At 42.6% G+C, this 15,541-nt stretch overlaps 1 pseudogene; it reads right to left on the minus strand.

Annotated features, from left to right (window-relative positions):
* Nucleotides 1–946: 946 nt before the first annotated feature.
* Nucleotides 947–3,506, minus strand: LOC144284108 (ubiquitin carboxyl-terminal hydrolase 17-like protein 6; annotated as a pseudogene).
* Between the last annotated feature and the right edge of the window lie 12,035 nt (nucleotides 3,507–15,541).

Raw genomic sequence — 15,541 nt, forward strand, 5'->3', positions numbered from 1 at the left:
TAAAACAACTGTTTCAAGGTTCTGAACTACTGGGGAGCAAAAGCCTGCACACCAAATCATATGTGGGAATTTTTTATTAAGAATAAAAAACCACACCACTTCGTAATAACATTTTAGAACAAAAACAAATAAAGCAGATGCAATATTCTGCATAACAATTTCAGAGAAATAATATCAACAAGTACAGAAAATGTCTTCTAGGAGAAAACATGGTGTAATTTGCAGAACTCTGGATGGGATCTTTTTCTAAATCAGAAATTCAGACATTTATAAAACAATTTCAGATTAACTTGTTAATTTCTGTTTACAACCAATTTACAATTGCCAGGATGATTTCCCTACATTTGTTAGAAAATAGATTTCACTAAGACAAACTTGACATTCCGATTGGGAAGCACGCTTTCACATTCCTATAGATTTACCTAAAGAAAAACTGCAGCATCTGTGTAGTGGTGGAAGTGTATGGGTAGGGGCACAAAAGCAGGACACCCAGCACGTTGTGACTTGACCGTTTCCATGCAGTTCAGTGGAGGAATTGCTGGTTCACCACATCAGTCCAGGTGGGGACATATCCTCATTCCCACAGACACCTCCTCAGGTTCCTCTGCTGTGGAGGACAAGTCCCCAAGTCCATGAGCTGTCTCATTCCCTATGACAGTCTTCAGAGGACGGGGATACCTGCAGGTCCTCTTACGGAACTCTTGGCAAGACATGCACACAGGTTCCCTCACTCGTTACGACACAATAAACTGTATTGGTCAAAAGAAACACAATTCCCAGACATGAAAGAAACCCTGACACCTTAGATCTCTAATCTGTCTTAGGTACATGAAAATCTCCAAAAAAACCTGATTTCTTCTGCACAGATCCTATTGTCCCTTACTCTCCAGTAAGGGTGGCATGTCCAAGTTTGAATACAGAGTGAAAATAACATTATGATGTGATGTTACAACTGCACATCTACGGTCACACTCAGAGGCGTTTGCTGGTCATGCAATAATTTCCATTCTACAATGAACTTGTCAAACTCCTCTGTAAGAAATGCAATGATAACACAGAACACATATAACCTGACCTCAAAACGCTTTTGCTAGATTCATGAACTTGGCACTGTTTTCCAAGGTATCAACCCAGGTCCAAATTTGAATTTGAACTGGTCTGAAATCCAGAGTCCACTTCTTCTGGGTCAAGAGATGCCAAGAGCAGACGGTAGCAAAATAGTCATAAAAAGTTATGTTCAGTGGGAGGCTGGGCATTTCCCTTTGGAATAAGAGTCCTTGTTAGTTTGCTTCTCTTCAGTCTTAATGTGGGAGAGAGTGAAGGGAACATAATAAAATCACTGTGGTTCAATCAGGTCTGGATGCAGTTATCGCCGGAAAATAAGCACTTAATTTCCATCTCACAATTTCCAAGCAATGACCAAGACACATCGCTAGCAAGACCCAATACATTCTTATGTTCAGAGAAATATTCTTTCAATATAAATAGAAGAAAAGAATTCGGAAGTGGGGAGCATGACGAGAGGGTCAAACATACTGACTTCAACCCCAGGTCCTCTGCATCATATCCACTGTCAACCCTGACTGCTCACTGCCTCTCAACTGCAAGTGGCCCCCACTCTCCCCAAGGCTGAAGGACCGGCATGTTCCTGGATAGACCCCATATGAAATCCACACTATCCCAATAAAAGATCATGACAATGAACCAGGTTTAAATATCAGTGTCCTCAAGTTTCAGTTGAAGGCCTTATCCCATGAACACACCAGATAGATGGTTCTTCCATACATACAGAACACACACTTCACACAACACAAAATATTTCCAGTAGGGACTGTGTTCGGGTTTGGAGTGAGTGAGTGACGCTGTGTGTGTGGGTGTGTGCGCCCATGTGCACCAAAGTTAGGAGACACATCCCTGGACTGCTTCCCCAGAACTCTGTCCCTTCTTGCTCATCCTCTTGGTAGGTCTGGCTCTCCCTGGCACACGCGGGACTTTGGCCACGTCCCCGGCCACCTGAGGTGGGAGCATCCCAGCTGCAGTGGTGAACAGGTCGATAGTCTGCTGAGGATGATTCTTCGGCATCTCAGGTCTGTATTTGGAGTGGTGAAGGATGACTGCGTTCGCAGGAAGAGCAATTTCTCTTCTCCTGACATTGAGTTCAGGCTTAGGGCGGTTGCATTCTTGGAGGCATCTCCACTGGTCTAATGTCATTTGTTGTCTGGAGGTCTCTTCCCCACGCTCCTCCAACTCAGGATGGTTCACGGAGGGATCCGTTGCCGGCTCTCCTGAGGCCTCACCCACCACCGTGGGGTCTGCCTCGGGAGATGCGAGTCCTCCCTCCTCGACTGACTCCCTCCCAAGGTCTCTCTCCAGATCAGTCTTCTGCATATAAAAGAGGACATAGGCAGGTTGGCGCAGCGCACAAATCACATCACAGGCGCTGACCTTAGCATCATCCATTTTATACCACTGGCCATTTCCTGCCTTTACAAAACAGAAGTAATGTCCGCTGTGGCAACTCCTCCCAGCGTGCACCAGCACGGCATAGAGCACATAAACCAAGGGTCCTGCCCTCTGCTCAGACAGGTAGTGTTGCATGTCAAGGCGCTCAGGATATTGCACCTCCTTAGTCATTTTGTTGCCTGTCAAGTCTGAGAATCGTCTCAAGACCAGGATGAGGACCTTCGGGGAAGTGTGCAAAGTCTACACCTTGGACGCAGGCACCTTCTCCAGACACTTACTACATGGTAGGCATTTTCACCTTCCAGCAGTTCGGGCTTCATCAACTGCTCCAAAGTTTGGCTGACGCTGTGAGCAGCCGCGATGTCCAGGCTGATGTCCAGGTAAGGTTCCAGAGTGCTCGAAATGCCTTGGCAGTGGAGACACTGGATTTGAGACCTCCAGTACCCTCCAAAGAGTTGCTGGATGAGGGTGCTGTCCTGAGGACACTCAGGGTCTGAGAGCTTGTCCTCAGGCAAGCATGCTTGCTGCATTGCATCCAGAATGAACATGAGATACTCATGGGCATCTTCCTGCTTGTGTCTGTGGAAGGCGGCGAGCAGGAGTGGCAGGGGCCGGAGCACACGTCCAGGATGGCAGAGAACCCGCGTCAGGTGAGCCTGCAGAGTACACAGCATGCAGGATGTCTGCTTCCTACAGGTGGTCCCGTGCTGCTGGGACAGCATGTAGCTGGCGAGGGGCTCTGTGTAGGTCAGACACTGTAGGGTCGCATTCACATAGCAAGTGTTGCCCATGTTCTGAAGCCCGGCTCCCACCTGGGAAAGGCTCTTCCAACTCAGAGGCGTCTTAGTGGGAGGCAGCCCTGCTGATGCGGGAGCCAACGGGTTAGTCAGGGAGGAGAGCGTCTTTGATGCAGGGGATGCCCTCTCGGGCACAGAGGGTCTTCCGAGGACTTCAGCACCGCCCCTCCTTGACCAGCATAACTGGGGTTTGGGAGGGGCGCTGAACTGAGGCTCCTCTGAGGGGTGGAGGTGGGCAGCCTCCATGTCTGCAGAAACAGTGTCCACGAGATACATTCAACCAGGAGCTTTGGGTTGCAAAGGGATGCTCCTCTCACTGTGCCAGTTTCCAAATGTCAGATAGTGACCCTCACCTCCACCTTTCATGGCTTTTGGGCCCTGGGATAAGGCACAAAGTCCTCTAATCCACTCTAATTGCTTGATTGGATTACGGGATTTGGGTGTGGTCCCTCCCTGACAGAGACCATTCAGGTCAGCCCAGCTCCTAATCTTGCCTCCCACAACAGACAGCACCTTCAGATCTTTCTCAACCTCCCTAACTGCCCCTACCTATGTCTAACAGACTTTCTTCAGTGTTTCTATGTTCAGTGGAAATCTTAATGAGTGTCCTTTTTCTTTTTGAGTAACCTCAAGGGAGCCAAGGAGAGTTAGACATTAGTGCTCTAAGACAGGGAAGATCATTCTCCCAAAAGAGCTCAGGTATCACATAGGAACACCTTATCCTCACCAGCCAGAATGTTTGTAGCTGTAACCAATTATTTGGGAATATGGTGTCCATGCTTTGCTTCTACACCTTCATCTCTGTCTACTATGAATCCAATATACAAAGATGATGAAGGTCTTAATGAATATCATTGTCTGTCTAGGTGTGTCTCGGGTCTACAACAAGTGAAATCCTCTGGATGGTTTTATGCTTTTGGGAAACATTCCTTTAAAGCTCCTTTCTGACAGGTCTATATCTTAAATCCAGTGTTATTATGCCTAATTTTAATTTTTCCTCAGGTAATTCTACACCAATATTCTTTATATACTTTTGACTTAATTGGAGTATGTCGTAGGCTTGCACCTTTTTTACACATTATGGTTTTGGCAGTTGTAGATGCAGGGAGGTAGGCACGGGGTTAGCTCGTGGTTTGGAAGTGTCATTATGGCTTATTCTGTTTACAGAATTGGTAGTCTCTGCTGAAAGATTTTTGATTCGACAAGACAATTAATTCCTACTGTGACCATGACCATTTCCAGTTTATGAATTTGAATAAGCCTTAGGAAAGGTGAAAACCTAAGTCCATTTGTCTTCTTTACTAAACAGAGGCCAAGAGAAATTTTGCAAGGCCTTGGTCAGTGACTGGGCTGCACAAGCCCTGGGGCCCTGCTGAATACTTGATGTTCACTTGTCGTCCCTGGACACTGAGAGAATAAAAGTGTCATCTCTTATGCCACCATGTTTTAGGATATTTATTCTGAAACCATGGAGTCTAAAAAAATTTTTGTGTAGGATGCTCTTTATGATATCTCCGTGTTTAACTGAAAGTTTTAATTGACAAAATGAATATTACATCATGAATATCGTCAAACTATGACCCCATTTTTATTGCCATTAGCTCTAAATTGAGCAACCATACAGAGACATGGGGCCTAGGAATGATGTCTTTTGCTGAGTCTCCTCGTGTTGTCCAGAGATCCCATTACTCATTGTTTGACATGAGAAATAACTGTTTGGGAAGGTTTAACAATCCCTCTCTTTCTATAATCTGCTTAAACAAAGCCAGGCACATCCTCTGTGCCTGAGAAAGTACAATATTATTATTGTCTGCTTATCATTGTTTTTTTAATCATCATTCTCATTCTTATTATCTGCCTCAATTAAGTATTTAAACACCTTATGAGTATTCCATGTCAGTTGATTGGCTAGATGCCTGATGAACTTCAGTAGTCTGTTACAATATCCCCAGTTCAACTTTGGACTCTATTAAAAATTTCCTCTTACTTTGAGCAGAAATCTAAGGCTGTGCAATTCCTTTCTGTTGGTCTGAGTCCTAACTGGGGTAGAACAGGTTCAGTGTTTCTTCAGCATGGCATTATCTCAGGTATACGACAGCAATATGTGTTCTTTCTCCTCCTCAAAGCTGTATTTTCCAAGAACAAGTTCCCTTTGGGAGTGACTGCCAGTTCTTTGTATTATTTCTCTTGAGAACATCTGTCACCAAAAACTTTTTTCAATCATTTATCTCAAAATACCTTTACTCTCTTCAGCTTAATCTTTGTTCTAAAGAAAAACTCGTTGTCCACATCACCCTGAATTCCAGAATTAAACCCATTATTCATTGATATTTCTTACAGAATGGATCAGCCTCAGGTTTCTTTTATCTTTGCACCTAAAATCTTGAAACTCCACAGCCACATGGCTGTGGTCTATCGTTGCATGTGGCCTATCGTTGACCTGCCTACAGTATAAACAGCACCATCTTTACCTTTTGTTATATATCTGAAACTATTAATTTGGAGACATGAAAACAATCACACATTGGGAAGGAATGTTATTGAAATTAGAAAGTAGACTGCCTCCATCCCAGGAAGACATACTCTGCTTCTAGATATCCTAGAAATGACTATGGCAGAAGGAATTGAATACCCAGTAGGGACACTGTGTAAGTTGTGCAGGGAATCTGAGCTCCCATACAGCTGCTCACGTGACATGTGCTTTTTCTTTTTTTTTAATTTATTTTTTATTGGTGTTCAATTTACTAACATACAGAATAACCCCCAATGCCGTCACCCATTCACTCCCACCCCCCACCCTCCTCACCTTCTACCACCCCTAGTTCGTTTCCCAGAGTTAGCAGTCTTTACGTTCTGTCTCCCTTTCTGATATTTCCCACACATTTCTTCTCCCTTCCCTTATATTCCCTTTCACTATTATTTATATTCCCCAAATGAATGAGAACATATAATGTTTGTCCTTCTCCGATTGACTTACTTCACTCAGCATAATACCCTCCAGTTCCATCCACGTTGAAGCAAATGGTGGGTATTTGTCATTTCTAATAGCTGAGTAATATTCCATTGTATACATAAACCACATCTTCTTTATCCATTCATCATTCGTTGGACACCGAGGCTCCTTCCACAGTTTGGCTATCGTGGCCATTGCTGCTATAAACATCGGGGTGCAGGTGTCCCGGCGTTTCATTGCATTTATATCTTTGGGGTAAATCCCCAACAGTGCAATTGCTGGGTCGTAGGGCAGGTCTATTTTTAACTGTTTGAGGAACCTCCACACAGTTTTCCAGAGTGGCTGCACCAGTTCACATTCCCACCAACAGTGTAAGAGGGTTCCCTTTTCTCTGCATCCTCTCCAACATTTGTTGTTTCCTGCCTTGTTAATTTGCCCCATTCTCACTGGTGTGAGGTGGTATCTCATTGTGGTTTTGATTTGTATTTCCCTGATGGCAAGTGATGCAGAGCATTTTCTCATATGCATGTTGGCCATGTCTATGTCTTCCTCTGTGAGATTTCTCTTCATGACTTTTGCCCATTTCATGATTGCATTGTTTGTTTCTTTGGTGTTGAGTTTAATAAGTTCTTTAGAGATCTTGGAAACTAGCCCTTTATCTGATATGTCATTTGCAAATATCTTCTCCCATTCTGTAGGTTGTCTTTTAGTTTTGTTGACTGTATCCTTTGCTGTGCAAAAGCTTCTTATCTTGATGAAGTCCCAATAGTTCATTTTTGCTTTTGTTTCTTTTGCCTTCGTGGATGTATCTTGCAAGAAGTTACTATGGCCGAGTTCAAAAAGGGTGTTGCCTGTGTTCTTCTCTAGGATTTTGATGGAATCTTGTCTCACATTTAGATCTTTCATCCATTTTGAATTTATCTTTGTGTATGGTGAAAGGGAGTGGTCTAGTTTCATTCTTCTGCATGTGGATGTCCAGTTTTCCCAGCACCATTTATTGAAGAGACTGTCTTTCTTCCAATGGATAGTCTTTCCTCCTTTATCGAATATTAGTTGACCATAAAGTTCTGGGTCCACTTCTGGATTCTCTATTTTGTTCCACTGATCTATGTGTCTGTTTTTGTGCCAGTACCACACCGTCTTGATGACCACAGCGTTGTAGTACAACCAAAAAATCTGGCATTGTGATGCCCCCAGATATGGTTTTCTTTTTTAAAATTCCCCTGGCTATTCGGTGTCTTTTCTGCTTCCACACAAATCTTAAAATAATTTGTTCTAACTCTGAAGAAAGGCCATGGTATTTTGATAGGGATTGCATTAAACATGTATATTGCCCTGGGTAACATTGACATTTTCACAATATTAATTCTGCCACTCCATGAGCATGGAATATTTTTCCATCTCTTTGTGTCTTCCTCAATTTCTTTCAGAAGTGTTCTATGGTTTTGAGGGTATAGATCCTTTACATCTTTGGTTAGGTTTATTTCTAGGTATTTTATGCTTTTGGGTGCAATTGTAAATGGGATTGACTCCTTAATTTCTCTTTCTTCAGTCTCATTGTTAGTGTATAGAAATGCCACTGATTTCTGGGCATTGATTTTGTATCCTGCCACGCTACCGAATTGCTGTATGAGTTCTAGCAATCTTGGGGTGGAGACTTTTGGGTTTTCTATGTAGAGTATCATGTCATCGGCGAAGAGGGAGAGTTTGACTTCTTCTTTGCCAATTTGAATGCCTTTAATGTCTTTTTGTTGTCTGATTGCTGAGGCTAGGACTTCCAGTACTATGTTGAATAGCACTGGTGAGAGTGGACATCCCTGTCTTGTTCCTGATCTTAGGGGAAAGGCTCCCAGTGCTTCCCCATTGAGAATGATATTTGCTGTGGGCTTTTCATAGATGGCTTTTAAGATGTCGAGGAATGTTCCCTCTATCCCTACACTCTGAAGAGTTTTAATCAGAAATGGATGCTGTATTTTGTCAAATGCTTTCTTTGCATCTAATGACAGGATCATATGGTTCTTGGTTTTTCTCTTGCTGATATGATGAATCACATTGATTGTTTTATGGGTGTTGAACCAGCCTTGTGTCCCAGGGATAAATCCTACTTGGTCATGGTGAATAATTTTCTTAATGTACTGTTGGATCCTATTGGCCAGTATCTTGTTGAGAATTTTTGCATCCATGTTCATTAGGGATATTGGTCTGTAATTCTCCTTTTTGGTGGGGTCTTTGTCTGGTTTTGGAATTAAGGTGATGCTGGCCTCATAGAACGAATTTGGAAGTACTCCATTTCTTTCTATCGTTCCAAACAGCTTTAGGAGAATAGGTATGGTTTCTTCTTTAAACGTTTGATAGAATTCCCCTGGGAAGCCATCTGGCCCTGGACTCTTGTGTCTTGGGAGGTTTTTGATGACTGCTTCAATTTCCTCCCTGGTTATTGTCCTGTTAAGGTTTTCTATTTCTTCCTGTTCCAGTTTTGGTAGTTTGTGGCTTTCCAGGAATGCGTCCATTTCTCCTAGATTGCCTAATTTATTGGCGTATAGCTGCCCATAATATGTTTTTAAAATCGTTTGTATTTCCTTGGTGTTGGTGCTGATCTCTCCTTTCTCATTCATGATTTTATTAATTTGAGTCTTCTCTCTCTTCTTTTTAATAAGACTGGCTAATGGTTTATCTATCTTATTAATTCTTTCAAAGAACAAACTCTTGGTTCTGTTGATCTGTTCCACAGTTCTTCTGGTCTCGATTTCGTTGAGTTCTGTTCGAATCTTTATTAATTCCCTTCTTCTCTTGGGTGTAGGATCTATTTGCTGTTTTTTCTCTAGCTCCTTTATGTGTAAGGTTAGCTTTTGTATTTGAGTTCTTTCCAGTTTTTGAACAGATGCTTGTATTGTGATGTATTTCCCCCTTAGGACTGCTTTAGCTGCATCCCAAAGATTTTGGATGGTTGTATCGTCATTCTCATTAGTTTCCATGAATCTTTTTAATTCTTCCTTAATTTCCTGGTTGACCTTTCATCTTTGAGCAGGATGGTCCTTAACCTCCACGTGTTTGAGGTCCTTCCAAACTTCTTGTTGTGATTTAGTTCTAATTTCAAGGCATTATGGTCTGAGAATATGCAGGGGACAATCCCAATCTTTTGGTATCGGTTCAGACCCGATTTGTGACCCAATATGTGGTCTATTCTGGAGAAAGTTCCATGTGCGCTTGAGAAGAATGTGTATTCAGTTGAGTTTGGATGTAAAGTTCTGTAGATATCTGTGAAATCCATCTGGTCCAGTGTATCATTTAAAGCTCTCGTTTCTTTGGAGATGTGCTTAGAAGACCTATCGAGTATAGAAAGAGCTAGATTGAAGTCACCAAGTATAAGTGTATTTTTATCTAAGTATTTCTTCACTTTGGTTAATAATTGATTTATATATTTGGCAGCTCCCACATTCGGGGCATATATATTGAGGATTGTTAAGTCCTCTTGTTGGATAGATCCTTTAAGTATGATATAGTGTCCCTCTTCATCTCTCACTACAGTCTTTGGGGTAAATTTTAGTTTATCTGATATAAGGATGGCTACCCCTGCTTTCTTTTGAGGACCATTCGAATGGTAAATGGTTCTCCAACCTTTTATTTTCAGGCTGTAGGTGTCCTTCTGTCTAAAATGAGTCTCTTGTAGACAGCAAATAGATGGGTCCTGCTTTTTTATCCAGTCTGAAACCCTGTGCCTTTTGATGGGGTCATTAAGCCCGTTCACATTCAGAGTTACTATTGAGAGATATGAATTTAGTGTCATCATGATAACTATTCAGTCCTTGTTTTTGTGGATTGTTCCACTGAACTTCTTCTTAAAGGGGAATTTTAAGAGTCCCCCTTAAAATTTCTTGCAGAGCTGGTTTGGAGGTCACATATTCTTTTAGTTGCTGCCTGTCTTGGAAGCTCTTTATGTCTCCTTCCATTTTGAATGAGAGCCTTGCTGGATAAAGGATTCTTGTTTGCATGTTCTTCTCATTTAGGACCCTGAATATATCCTGCCAGCCCTTTCTGGCCTGCCAGGTCTCTGTGGAGAGGTCTGCTGTTACCCTAATACTCCTCCCCATAAAAGTCAGGGATTTCTTGTCTCTTGCTGCTTTAAGGATCTTCTCTTTATCTTTGGAATTTGCAAGCTTCACTATTAAATGTCGAGGTGTTGAACGGTTTTTATTGATTTTAGGGTGGATCTCTCTATTTCCTGGATCTGAATGCCTGCTTCCCTTCCCAGATTAGGAAAGTTTTCAGCTAGAATTTGTTCAAATACATATTCTGGCCCTCTGGCCCTTTCGGCACCCTTGGGAAAACCAATTAAACGTAGGTTTTTCTTCCTCAGGCTGTCGTTTATTTCCCTTAATCTATCTTCATGGTCTTTTAATTGTTTGTGTCTTTTTTCCTCAGTTTCCCTCTTTGCTATCAACTTGTCTTCTATGTCACTCACTCATTCTTCCACCTCGTTAACCCTCGTCGTTAGGACTTCTAGTTTGGATTGCATCTCATTCAATTGATTTTTAATTTCTGCCTGATTGGCTCTAAATTCTGCAGTCATGAAGTCTCTTGAGTCCTTTATGCTTTTTTCTAGAGCCACCAGTAGCTGTATAATAGTGCTTCTGAATTGGCTTTCTGACATTGAATTGTAATCCAGATTTTGTAACTCTGTGGGAGAGAAGACTGTTTCTGATTCTTTCTTTTGAGGTGAGGTTTTCCTTCTAGTCATTTTGCTCAGTGCAGAGTGGCCAAAAGCAAGTTGTATTGGGAAAAGGAGAAAAAGAGAGGAGAGAAAGAAGGAAAGAAAAGAGAAAGAGAAAAAAAAGGAAGAAAAAAAACGAAAAAAAAAAAAGAAGAAAAAGAGAAAGAAAAAGAAAGAAAGGAGAAAAAAGGGGGGTGGGGGAAGGAAACAAATCAAAAAGCAAAACAAAACAAAAAAAAGAACCACGGGGGAGTATCTTCTGATTCTGTGTACTTTAAGTCCCTTGGCTTCCCCTGGAAGTTGTCAGTCAGTCTAGCTGGTCTTCTGGGGGAGGGGCCTGCTGTGCTGATTTTCAGGTGTTAGCAGTTGGGGGAGCTGCTGTGCCCCTGCCTGGTGCAGGGCTCAGTGGGGGTTGTTTACCCCGTGAGGTCCCAGGAACAACAACCCCAGTGGCGGGGTCAGCTCTGGAAACCTGGATTCAGCCCCCGCAGGAACTCCGGAGCTCTCCGTCTGCAGGGCCTGGAGGCTCCGGGCAGGGCCACTGATCTGCTCAGCTCGGGGCAGGAGCGTCCTCGCTGTCCTGGGCCCTCCCGGCCTCTGCCTGTCCCGGGGGGAGGCCGGATCCTGGGCTGTGTCCCGGCGCCCTGTGCTCCGGAGCCTGCGCTGTTGGATTCACGCTCCCGGGGCCGCGAAGCTCCCTCTGCGGAGCCGCCCCCGAGCCCCCCCGAGCTGCTCCGGGTCCCCCCGTGCGCGCTGCAGCCCTTAGGGAGCTCGGCGCACTCTCCCGTGGTGCAGGTGTCTGTTAGTGTCCCCGGGAGCCCGAGGGCATCCCCGCCCTCCTGGGTCCTGCCCCACCTCCCTGCGAGCCCCTTTCCGCCCAGGAAGGTCGGTGCAGCTCCTGCTCCTCCGGGACGGGGCTCTCCTGTCCTGGGGACACTCGCCCCGGCCTCAGCCCGGCTCCTCGCGGGGCCCCTCTCCCTTGGAGGCCTTTGTTTCTTTATTTCTTTTTCCCCGTCTTCCTACCTTGATAGAAGCGCAAACTCTTCTCACTGTAGCATTCCAGGTGTTCTCTTTTTAATTCTCAGGCCGAATTCATAGATTTTCAGGATAATTTGAAGGTTTTCTAGGTAATTTGGTGGAGACAGGTGATTTGGAGACCCTCCTCTCCCGTCATCTTGCCCCTCCTCTGTATTGTCCCTTCTTGATGCGGGGTCCATTTCAAAACCCCCTCACAATAACGGAAAGGGAATGACAGTGTCTGTAGAACAAGATTGATCAGTTTGTGCTGAATTCCCAAATGGCAGAGGACAAAACGTTAAGAATCATCTTCTTTCATATTCCCAATTGAAGTACTGAACCCCAGGGATAAGAAAAGCAAAGAAGTTGACCACAAAATGTGCTCTGAGACACTTAACCTTGTGTCTATGCCTTGAGAGTATAAAAGAAAGCTAGAGAAGGCAGAGGACAAATTTCCTTGGAAAATGTGTTAGTGAGCTGGGATTGGGACCTCACTGTGGCTCCCTGGATGGAGCCTACTTCTCCCTCTGCCTGTTTCTCTGCCTCTCTCTCTCTCTGTCTCTCATGATTGAATAAATAAAAATTAAAAAAAAAAAGATCACTGAGCTGAAACCATCCTAAAGGGAGTATTCCCAAATAATGTGACCTGCTCAATCAAAGGGACTCAGTAGTAAGTCATTTTTGGATACATTGCTTGGGTGGAGGGAAATTCATAAGATCAACTAGAAAGAACATCAACCATTCATGAAACTGTGCAATGCCACGAACCAACAGAAACCTTGCAAGAACACATAAATGTGCTCCCCCAAAAAGATCTACTTTGGAAGACTGCTGGACTCATTTATTTCAGTGTGTCACAAAGTACCACAAAAGTTAGCTGCTTAAAGCAGCACACCCTCTCTCGCAGTTCTGTGGGTCCAAAGTCCAGGCATGGTGTATCTGGACCCCGTGCTCAGTGTTTCAGGAGACTGACAGCATGGGGTCAGCTGGGACTTTGATCTAATCTGAGGCAAGAGATCCCCTTGCATCCCCCTGGGGCTGTTGGGAAAAATTGTGTCACCTGTGGTTGTTGGGCTGCAGTGGGTTGCTGTCTTCTTGCAGGATGTCGGCCAGGTATTATGCTGAGCACACAGAAGTTGCCTGGCATTCCCTGACCTGTGGCTCTTTGCATAAAATGGCAGATTTCTCCTTCAGGGCCACCCAGAGTGTCTCTTGTACTTCAAAACTCCTACTTCTGTCTAACAGCAGAAAAGAAAGAGGAGAAAACCAAGCTATACAGAATAATGCTTTGCTCACCATTGGAATCTAGTTGTTTAAAATTAATTGCAAATTCATTTACAACATAAACATACATAGTGCCATAATTAAACAAGGGAATTATCAGTAGAGAACAGAAAATAGAAAGAAATATTGATATTGAAAGTTAAAATACCTGAAAAAGATTCACTGAATAGATGTGAGAGTATAAAAAATATGACAGGATCAAGAGTCACTGATATTTGACAAGGAAATTCAAATGGTACCTCAGGAAATATCTGTTTAACACAAAAGAAGTCAGTAATGCAGGAAAGGGGGGAGGAGGAGAAATTTAGGAAATAAATAGCAGGGGCACCTGGTGGCTTAGCTGGTTAAGCTTCTGACTCTTGATTTTGGCTCAGGGCATGATCTCAGGATTGTGAATCTGAGCCCAACACAGAGCCTTATTGGAATTCTCTCTCTCCCACTGTCCCTCCCCACCCTCCACTTTAGCTCTCTCTCTCTCTCTCCCACCCTCCCATAGATAAATAAAAGCATAATAATAAAAAAGAAAACTATAATAGCAAATGGCGGATGTAAATCCTACCTCATCAATTATGGTATTAAATGCAAATGAATTAAATATTCCAGTTAGAGTCTAAGAGAATGGTTTTTAAATTTTTTTTTAAAGATCCAACTATATGCTGTGTGCCTGTGTGAAAGGGACACGCTGGATTCAATGAAATGAAGAGGTCAAAAGTAGAAGGATGGAAAAATATGATGGAGCCAGAGACAAGAGAATGCTGTATAGTGATAGACAAGTCAACCGCTTAAGAACACATGACCATTATTAGCGTGTACAAACCTAACAAGAGCCACGAAATACATGAAGTGGGAACTGACACACTGAAGAGAGAAATCAGTAGTTCAACAAAAGTATATGTGTCTTATAGCCCAGCATGTGATCTGTGTTGATGAATGTGTCATAGGTACTTGAAAAAGGTGTGTATGTGTGTTTTGCAGTCATTTTGGGTTGTATTCCATAAATACCAATTCACTCAACGTGGTGGTAGTGTTGTTTACATCAAACCCGTGTTTGTTAATTTTCGTTCTACCCTTTGCTGGAAAGATTGACATCAGAATCTTCTGCTCTCATTGTAGAACTGTGTTTCCCCATTTTAATCCATCCAGTTATTGTGTAAAAGTGTTATGCAGCATCCCACTCTCCATTTGATAACCTTCTTTTTTATCTGAAATGAATATTGGCACTCCAGCCTCCTTACTCTAGATATTTTCTTAGTTTATGTTTTTCCATTCATGTGTTTTCAGGCTTTCTTTGTCTTTTTATATTTAATGCTTTCCTTATAATTTGTGATCTGAGGTTACTCTGCCACTTTATTTCCTAGTTTTGACAATTCACAATTATGGACAATGTCCCCATTGCAGTAGGCTGGGTGATGGGTGCCTAAGACCTCTCTGTACCATTTTTGGAACTTATTGTGAGTCTATAATTATCTCAAAGGAAAAAAATGTTTGGAGAGAAAATTCCTTTATGGATAACATGTAGTTTTGTTTTCCTATTTAATCCATAGGATTACCTCTGTTGTTTAAGGAGAATATTCAGTCCCTTAACCTTTTTATGTAATTAATGATAGATTAGTAGGATGTTGGTCTATCAATTGAGTATTTTTGACGTCTTTGTTCTCCTTGATTTTGTCCCTCTGTTCTCTCTCTCTTATCTTCTTCCGATTACTGGGATATTTTTGTCAAAATTTGCATTATAATATATGTATTATAATTAATGGCTTCACTGGTATTATCAATACACATCCAACTTAGGGTTGATGTTAATCCATTCTCCTTAAAATTTGGAAGGCTTGTAATCATATAGGTAGACCTATTTCTTCCTATTCTCATAGTCTTTCTGCTATATTTTTTGTATGTATCACATCCACATACAGTATAACCCCACAAGGCAATGTTACAGATTTTGCTTTAAGAAGTCACATAAATTTCAAATAAATTAAAAGACAATGTATTTTTTTAAGTACTTACACTGATATTTATCTTTTCTGATGTTTTGCATTTTCCTTGAAAACCACATTTCCTTCTGGTATTTCCCTTCAGCCTGAAGAATTTCCTTTTATAGTTACTGTAGGGAATCTCTCCTAGAGAAAAATACTTTCAATTATCTTTGCCCTGAATATATGTTTATTCTATCTTCCCTTTTTAAAGGTATCTTTCCTGCAGATGGAATTTGGGTCTGTGGCAGTGTTATGGTTGTCTTCCTTCAGCTGCTGCAAGGTGTGTGCACAGTCACCTGACCTCTTTCAATTCTGAGGAGAAGCCAATTGCTATTTCCCT

Source organism: Canis aureus, chromosome 15, assembly GCF_053574225.1.
Source record: "Canis aureus isolate CA01 chromosome 15, VMU_Caureus_v.1.0, whole genome shotgun sequence".
NCBI lineage: Eukaryota > Metazoa > Chordata > Mammalia > Carnivora > Canidae > Canis > Canis aureus.